Source organism: Nicotiana sylvestris, chromosome 10 (genome assembly GCF_000393655.2).
Source record: "Nicotiana sylvestris chromosome 10, ASM39365v2, whole genome shotgun sequence".
Classification (NCBI taxonomy): domain Eukaryota; kingdom Viridiplantae; phylum Streptophyta; class Magnoliopsida; order Solanales; family Solanaceae; genus Nicotiana; species Nicotiana sylvestris.
Window position 1 is genome coordinate 153249158 of NC_091066.1, and position 10081 is coordinate 153259238.

The following is a 10081-nucleotide window of genomic DNA, read 5'->3' on the forward strand; positions in this document are numbered from 1 at the left end:
TGTCAGGTTCAGCAAGTTGTCCCGACATGCACCAGCTTTAGTCTCCACAATCAGAGAGCAAGTCTGTTGATTTATCGAGGGGCTCAACCACATTATTAGATTCAGCATGGCTCGAGAGTTGGAGATTGACATCTCATACGAGTAGGTAGTGGGGATCACTAGGAGATTGGAGGGTATGTGGACCCGGGAAAGAAATAAGAGGTCTCGAGATTTTGGCACATTTAGTGGTGCCCGTGCCCTAGTTGCAGCCTGTCATGGTAGAGCTTGTGTGAGCCATCCTGTTCATTAAGCATTTCCAGCTTCCAGCGATATTTCGACTACTCTCAGGCCTCAGGTTGCCCACTATGCACTGCCACTGTCTAGGCGGGAGCTCCTGTACAAGGTGCTTTCAGCGGTTAGTCCAGCCGACCGGGCCAGGCCAAAGCCAGTTCCAGCAGCCACATCCTCCAAGAGCTTGTTTTGAGTATGGTGACACTCGTCATATGGTGAGGGACTGCCCCAGACGCACGAGGGGTACACCTCCACAGACTACTCAGGCCCCGCATATTCCAAAGGGCCCTCAGGCTGCTCAGGGCGTGGTTACTGCACCAGTTGCCACTCCACCTGCACAACCAACTAGAAGTGGAGGTCAAGCAGGTAGAGGTTGCCTTAAAGGGGGAGGCCAGGCCAGATGTCATGCTCCTGCTCCTAGGACATAGACGGTTGCATCCGACTCAGTTATCACAAGTATTATTCCGGTTTATCATAGAGATGCATCAGTATTATTTGATCAAGGCTCCACTTATTCCTATCTATCATCTTACTTTGCTCAATATTTGGGTATATCCCGTGCTTCTTTGAGTTTTCCTACCTATTTATCCACGCTTGTGGGAGATTCCGTTGTTGTTGACCGTGTGCATCGGTCATGTTTAGTTGTTCTTGGTGATTTTCACACCAAAGTCGATCTATTATTGCTTTGTATGATAGATTTTGATGTTATTTTGGGCATGGAATGGTTGTCGCCCTATCATGCTATTATTGATTGTCACGCCATGATGGTGATGTTGGCTATGCCAGGTTTGCATGGTTGGAGTGGAGGGGTACCTTAGATTATATTCCTAGTAAGGTGGTGTCTTTCCTTAAGGCACAGCGGATGGTTGGTAAAGGGGTGTGAGGCATATATAGCCCTCGTGAGAGATGCCAGTGTCGATACTCCTATCGTTGAGTTAGTTCCGGTAGTGAGGGATTATCCAAATGTATTTCTGGCGGATTTTCCAGGCATGCTACTCGACTGGGATATCGATTTTGGTATTGATTTGTTATCGGGCACTCAGCCCATTTCTATTCCACCATATCATATAGACCCAGCAGAGTTGAATGAGTTAAATGAGTAGTTTCAAGTGTTACCTTGGGGTGCTCCAGTCTTGTTTGTAAAGAAGAATGTTGTTTCTATGCGCATGTGTATTGATTATCGACAGTTGAACAAGGTTACAGTGAAGAACATGTATATATTTCCACGCAATGATGACCTATTTGATCAGCTACATGGTGCTAGAGTATTCTCAAAGATTGATTTGCGGTCAAGCTATCATCAATTGAAGATTCAGGAGCCAGATATTCCGAAGACTGCATTCAGGACTCGGTATGGTCATTACGAGTTCCTTGTGATGTCATTTGGGCTGACCAACGCCCCAGCAACATTCATGCACTTGATGAACAGTGTATTCCAACCCTATATTGACTCATTCGTCATTGTGTTTATTGACAACATCTTGGTGTACTTTCAGATCCGGGAGGATCATGAGCAACACTTGAGGACGGTGCTCCAGACCTTGAGAGAAAAGAAGTAGTATGTAAAATTTACAAAGTGTGAATTCTGGCTTGATACGGTGGCGTTTTTGGATCATGTAGTGTCAAATGAGGGGATAAAGGTAGATCCGAAGAAGATTGAAGCAGTTTAGAGTTGGCCCATGCCATCTTTAGTTACTAAGATCCGGAGTTTTATTGGTTTGGTAGGGTATTACCATTGATTCATAGAGGGTTTCTCATCTATTGTTGCACCTAATACCAGATTGACCCAGAAAGGTGCTCCGTTCAGGTGGACTGAGGAGTGTGGGGAGAGCTTTCAAAATCTCAAGTCTACTTTGACTACATCCCCAGTGTTGGTGTTGCTTATGGGTTCGGGGTCTTACACTGTGTATTGTGAAGCATCGCGTGTTGGCCTCGGCACGCTGTTGATGCAAGATGGTAGGGTGATTGCCTACGTGTCTAGACAACTGAAGGTACATGAGAAGAACTATCATGTCCACGGCCTTGAGTTAGCAGCTATTGTTCATGGCTTGCAGATTTGGTGGCACTATTTTTTATGGTGTCTCTTGTGAGGTATATACCGACCACCGGAGTCTACAACATCTGTTCAAACAGAAGAATCTTAAATTGCATCAGCGGAGATGGTTAGAGTTACTTAAGGACTAGGATATCACCATTCTGTATCATCCCAGGAAGACCAATATGGTGGCTGATGCCTTGAGTCATAAGGCGGAGAGCTTGGGCAGTTTAGCATATCTACCAGCAGCAGAGAGGCCATTAGCATGGGATGTTCAGTCCTTGGCCAACCAGTTTGTTAGATTGGATGTTGCAGAGTCGAGTCGAGTTTTGCATGTGTGGTTTCTCAGTCTTCTCAACATGACCGTATCAGAGAGCGTCAGTATGAAGACCCCCATCTGCTTTTCCTCAAGGACACGGTTCAGTACGGTGATGCCGAGGAGGTCACTATTGTGGATGACAATGTTTTACAGATACATGGTAGGCTATGTGCCCAATGTAAATGGTTTGCGTGAGTTGATTCTTCAGAAGGCCCACAACTCGCGGTACTCCATTCATCCGGGTTCCGCTAAGATGTATCAGGACTTAAGGCAACACTATTGATGGAGGAGGACGAAGAGAGACATAGTGTAGTATGTAGCTCGGTGTTTAAATTGTCAGTAGATAAAGTATGAACATCAGCGGCCAGATGGATTGCTTCAGAGGCTAGAGATTCTAGAGTGAAAATGGGAGCGGGTTACTATGGATTTTGTTGTTGGGCTCCCTCGAACTCAGAGGAAGTTTGATGCAGTATGGGTAATTGTGGATAGGTTGACAAAGTCGGCTCATTTCATTCCAATGGTGGCTACTTATTCTTCAGAGTAGCTGGCTCAGGTCTATATTCGCGAGATCGTCGGATTTCATGGTGTGCCGGTATCCATCATCTCTGACAAGGGTACTTAGTTTACATCGTGGTATTGGAGGGTCGTACAGCGTGAGTTAGGCACACGGGTTGATTTAAGTACAACATTTCACCCTTAAACGGACGGACAGTCCGAGCGCATTATTCAGATATTGGAGGATATGCTTTGTGCGTGCATGATGGAGTTTGGGGGTTCTTGGGATCAGTTCTTTCCGCTTGCGGGGTTTGCCTACAAAAACAACTACAAGTTAGATGGCTCCTTATGAAGCCTTGTGTGAGAGGCGGTGTCGGTCTCTAGTGAGTTGTTTTGAGCCGTGTGAGGCTGGACATTGGGTGCAGACTTAGATCAGGATGCTTTAGAAAAAGGTTAAATTGATTCAAGATCGGCTTCGCACAGCCCAATCTAGGCTGAAGAGTTATGCGGATCGAAAGGTTTGCGACGTTGCATTCATAGTTGAGGAGCAGGTCTTGCTCCGATTTTCACCCATGAAGGGCGTTATGAGGTTCGAAAAGAAGGAAAAGTTGAGCCATAGGTATATCGGACCTTTTTAGATTCTTGAGAGGATTGGAGAGGTGGCCTACAAGCTTGCACTACCACCTAGTCTATCTGCAGTTCATCCAGTATTTCATGTTTCTATGCTCCGGAAGTATCACGGAGATCCATCTCATGTGTTGGATTTCAGCTCAGTCCAGTTGGACAAGGATTTCTCTTATGTTGAGGATCCGGTGGCCATTATAGGTAGGTTCAAAAGTTGAGGTCGAAGAACATTGTTTCAGTGAAAGTTCAGTGGAGGGGTCAACCAGTCGAGGAGGCAACTTGGGAGACCGAGCATGATATGCGTAGCCGTTATGATAGGCAGGTTCAAAAGTTGATGTCGAAGAACATTGCTTCAGTAAAGGTTCAGTGTAGGGGTCAACCAGTCGAGGAGGCGACTTGGGAGACCGAGCATGACATGCGTAGCCATTATCTTCATCTTTTTACCACTTTAAGCATGTCTCTATACTCGTTCGAGGACGAACGTTTGTTTTAAAGGGGGGATGTAACGATACAGCCGATTGTTTTGAGTATTTTAGCCTTGATCCCCTAATTATCGCCTCCTTTATATTGTATTATGGTTTTGTGATTTGCCAAGGTGTTTGGTTTTGGTTTTGGGCGAGTTTCGGAATGGAATGGGACATATAGTCCCTAGGTTGGAGCTTTAAGTTGAAAGAGTTGACCGTAGTTTGACTTTTGTGTAGAAGACTCTAGAATGGAGTTTTGATGGTTTCAATAGACCCGTATGGTGATTTTAGACTTAGGAGCGTGTCTGGATGTTTATTTGGAGGTCTGTAGGTCATTTCAGCGTTACTTGGCGAAAGTTAGAAAGTTGAAGGTTTGGAAGGTGGAAAAATTTGACCGGGAGTTGACTTTATTGATATCAGGGTCGGATTACGATTCCGCAAGTTGGAATATATCCGTCATGTCATTTATGACTTGTGTGCATAATTTGAATTCAATTGGAGTCGTTTTGATATGAATCGATATTAGATTTTGGAATTCGGAAGTTCATAGTTTCATAGGCTTGAATTAGATTTGCGATTCGTAGAATCGATATTGTTAGATGTGATTTTTGGCCTTGAGTAAGTCCATTGCGTTTTGAAACTTGTTGGTATATTCGGACGGGGTCCTATGGGCCCCGGTGTGATTCGGATTGAATCCGGAACAAATTTCGGCTTAATCATGTTGCTGAAGTCCCAAGCCTGCTGGTGTCACTGCACCTGCGAAGGGATTGAACGCGGGTGCGGAAGGTGAAACGCAGAAAAGAAAAGGAGAGCCCAGGAGCGGAATTTGGGAAAGGCCATTGTGCAGGACCGCAGGTGCAGCCTCTTTTTCGCAGAAACAGGCTCGCAGGTGCGAGCCATTGTCCGCAGAAGCGGAACCTCATAATTTAAGTGGGAACCGCACCTGCGATGGTTTTCCGTAGGTGCGACTAAAAGGTCGTAAATGCGGAATCCCTGGGCAGAAAAGGGGGTCTTCGAGGGTTTGAGTTTCATAATCCATTTTTGGACCTAAAGAGCTCGGTTTGTGGCGATATTTCGAGAGTTTTTGAAGAAAATCATTAGGGTAAGAAATCCTAACTCGGTTAAGGTTAAATTATATTAATCTATTGTTAATTTCATCATTTAATTAGTGGTTTGAGTTAGAAATTTGAGAAATAATGTGAAAAGTTCTTAGGCTAAAAGTTGAGAATTTGAAAGGCGATTTGAGGTCGGATTTGAGTAATTCTTGTATGGTTAGACTCGTTATCAAATGGGTGTTCGGATTTTATAATTTTGGTCGGGTTCTAAGACGCCGGACCAGGTTGACTTTTTGAGTTGACTTTTATTTCTTTGCAAAGATCGTAATTTTATTGTTCAAAATAGTTTTCTATAGTTTATATTTATAGTATGAAGTTGTTTTGGATATATTCGAGCCGTTCGGAGTAGGATGATTAAGGGAAAGGCCTACTAGTGGATTGAGTTAGCGTGTTTCGAGGTAAGTGTCTTGCCTAACCTTGTATGGGGGAATTACCCCTTAGGATTGGTGTTGTTTGTGATAATGTGATGTGTGAAAGTTGTGTACGCAAGGTGACGAGTGTGTGCACGGGCTAAATGTGAAAATTTACTTGTTTTAGCTATGTAGATTCCTTTCATGCCTTATTTGAGTTACCTTAACATGTTATAGTCATCACTTCTAGTCTATCTTCACATGCTCTACTTGTTTTATCTCTTACTTGTTAATTGCCCTACATGTTTAGTTGAAGTTATTGTTGTTTCCTCTATTCCTTATTCATTATTTAACCGTGAACACTTTACTTAAAGTTGTTATTCTTGCAATATCTTGTTGATAGAACCGGTATTGAGTTATAAATGTTGTGATTCACATTAAGGCAAAGTGTTAAGTTGTGAAATACTATTCTATTGAGTTATTCACTTCCGGTTGTTATTGTTGAGACTCTTATGTGCATTGTGGTTGAGCCATGAGTTCTTTATTGTGAAAACACTATTATTGTTGATTTCTTTGGCAAGTTGTGATACTGGTCACTTGAGGTGCGATTTGTGATACGTTATTATATCGATACGAATGCGGTGGTATAAGATTTTCGGGTTGAAACGCATGCGGTGAGATAAAGTGGGCTTGATACGCGTGGCTAGTAGGGGAACTACTAGAAGCTAAGCGGTGTGATAAGGTGGGCTAACACGCGAGATGATATTTCGGGAAAATAATTTTCAAACTAAATGCAAAGCTCCCGCGGTGATATAAGGAAAGATTATGAATTATTCTTTTGATTTGAAACTACGAGGCAGTTACCTTGGTTACGTGTTGGTTTTCTCTGTTGCTGCACTTGTCTTTGGTTGTTTTGTTTGGTTAGCATATCGTTCCTTGTTCTCCGTGTTGCATTAATTACTTTAGTTCCGTGTAGCTAACCTTGATATGTTATTTGTCGTTTCAATTTCATTGCTATCATTACTACACTGCCATACACTTGTACAGTTTTTCTTATTTATTCTAGTAGGGCCTTGACCTGACCTCATCACTACTCTGCCGAGGTTAGGCTTAGCACTTACTGGTACCGTTGTGGTGTACTCATGCTAAGCACATCTTTTTGTGCAGATCCAGGCACCTTTACAGGCCCAGGTACTAGCGAGAACTCAGCTTCAGAAACTTCAAGGTATACCAGTCGGTGTCCGCAGGCCTTAGAATCCCCCTCTGCCTAGACTATTCTATTTTCCTTATCCTTTATAGACATTGATGTATAGGATTATTCAGTACTACTATTTAGAGCTTGTGACTTGTATTCGCCAGGTTTTGAAAAATTGTATATACTGAGTTGCAGAGTTTCTTTATGTTAAATTGTTGAGTATTTGAGAGTTATTTGTCATTTCAATTATATTCCGCATGTTTTGTTAGGCTTACCTAGTCTTAGAGACTAGATGCCATCACGACATCCGTCCGAGGGAAATTGGGATCGTGACACCGATCACCGGTCTCCCACTTGAAGGGGGTGTTGCCGGAGCCTCCGCCGAAGCAATAATCTTATCAGAGGAGAAGGTGGAACTAGCGGAGAAAACTGTCTTCTATGTGTGATTTAAAAACAGTAGAGACTTGGTCCAAAGACAAATTAGATTCGGACATATTTGAGTAAAGTATTTTGGGTCTAGGTCGCATATTTTTTGGTCTCTCACAAGGTTTTGGGCTTACTGTTGTTTTCCTCCAAGGAGCCCAACAATGCTCCACCAGATTAGTTGATCAATTGTTTTGTTCTTATCTCAGAGAATATTAGAAGCTTCCAGGTAATGTGTAGCTGTACATATTTTGGTTAAGATTGTCAAAGTTAATTAGGAGATTTTTAATTTCATTTATCATTTTCTTTATTCATTGAAATACTTGTATAAATAAGAGCTTGCAGATGTACAGAAAATACAATGAAAGGAAATATAATTGAAAATCCTATCTAGAGTCTCTCCTTTTTCATCTTTTATGAGCAGTAAGTACTTATGTCAAGACTTGTTAAAGTATCAATTATTTTTTACCTTTTCAACAAACAAAGTATAAATAAGGAAAATAGTTGAAGAAGCCAACATGATACCCCAATTTTTTAGGATTATGATATAAAATAAATTTTGTGTCTGCAGCCTTCTATAATCACATGAGATTCTTTTCCTTTTTGATCAACATATGAATTCCCAAAAATAATTTATATGATTCCTTGAATCGGTTTAATACTATAGCGCTTTTCTTGCAACTATTTAAGTACTCTTCCCTGGATATTCTCTTCCTTCCCATAGTCTCTTCCTTGATAGAAATAGAACTCTAAATATAAAACAGGTCCCGAGCCAATTAATTTATTCATTAATTTTGCAATGGAGCATCCACGTTTCTACTCTCTTGTTGAGGGTAACCTCCGCCCTATTTGCTATCAACCTTTCCACATATCACCATACACATCAGAAATTCATAGTCGCGAAAGCCAACGAATTGTCTTTCCAATGGAATGTTTTGCACATCCAGTTCATGTGGACTGCCTCTTTTACTACCGTGACGTTAAAAATATTACTGACCTGTAGTGTTTTAAACGTCCATTAGAGGATGAAACCGGCTTTATTTATTTCAACAGCATGTAGCCGCCTCCAACTTGCTTAGAACCACCAAATCTGCAGTTGCCATTGGCACCTGCAGTTATCCCTCTAGGAAACAACGGCGAGATGCTTCTGAATTACCCTTCTGGTTGCTGTGAGTATCCACACTTCCGCCGTGAGTGGTTTATTATAGCTGAACCCTGCGGACATTCAATACATACAGGGTGTTATTTGAATATGTTGTTGGGAGATTAACACGCCTGAACGTAATCCTACTACTTCAGTTCACTGCCCTACTTGTCAAGTTTTGATTGAAAGTGTTTCTTCTGGTATTGTACAAAAATTTCCTGATGTTCGTCCTGCTCGATCGGAGGGTTTGTGAATTGTGAAGTAGCAGCATTTCTGTTTTGTTCTGGTGTTTGTCTAAGTACTGGATTATTTGGGTGTTTAGTTAGTCTTTAAATTATTGTTTGTTCAAGTGCCTCTTTAAGTTTTTTTTTCACCTGCCTCTAAGCTATTTAGGTGAGAGGGACTCTTTGAATAAGTTCTTTCAATTGTTGAGCACAAATTTATTCCTTCTGTAATCAGGGGCGTACACAGGTTATTAGGTAAGTGGTGTCGATATTTTTAAGAAGTGAACCTATGAACAAATTACTAAAACAAGATCATCTTAATAAAAAAACACCCAAAAACATTAATATATTTATTTTTAAAAATATAAGCGAATAATTTTTGGTATTATTATTATGAACTTTTTCCAAAAAGCTCTTTACTGAGCCATGTTTGTATGTATTTTTTCACCACTTATTTTCATGGAATTTCACTAGACAAATTTTGCTGAATAGCTGGAACATGGGGTTAATTTCATGTGAACTTGTTTGACTAGGCACGGAGTTTAAGAAAAAATAAAGACTTTTGGAATTTATGGTCCTAAACAACTCAAAAAGGGGCCTAAAGTATTTGTGTGGCTATAAAATCTTTTCATTAAGGGTAGAATTGTAAGTTTAAGCTAAATTGTTTCCAAATTTAGAAATGGTTCATTCTTTTTAGAACATATCAAAAAGGAAATAGGTTCACATAAACTGAAACGGAAGGAGTATAGTTTTGTAAAAATTTCCAGCGAAGCGGTGTCGGATGACACCGCTTGCATGAACTTAAATCTGCCCATGTCTGTAATGTGAACTTCCTTCTCGCGCGCGCACACACACACACACATATATAGATAAAGAGAGAGAGAAAGAGAGAGAGAGTCAGACTTCTCTACAACATCCCTATAACAATCATCCACTATAAAAGCCAAGTTTTTCCCGGAATCGATTTTTTTTGTTATGTTAAAATATATCCACTATAACAGCACTTCATTATAGCATCCAAAAAATATCAGAATGAACGAGGCTGTTATAGAGGTTTGACTATCTAATACAGTCAGACCTCTCTATAACAGAATTCCTATTTAACAACTATTTATTATAAAAGCCAAATTTTTTGGGGATCGATTTTTATGTTATGTTATAATATATGTCCTGTATAACAGCACTTCATTATAATTTATAAAAAAATATCGAAATGAACGCGACTATTATAGAGAGATTCGACTGTAGTTCCAGGAAATTAAATGCAATAATATAAAGGTAATATGGGTGTTTATATAATTTTGTGGAGTACTAGTGGGAAAAAATCAGCCCTATTTTCTTAGTATGGAAACCTGCATAAGTGCATAGTGACATCTGCGAATAAAAGGTTGAACATAAATCAACGAACTTCTGATGAAGATAA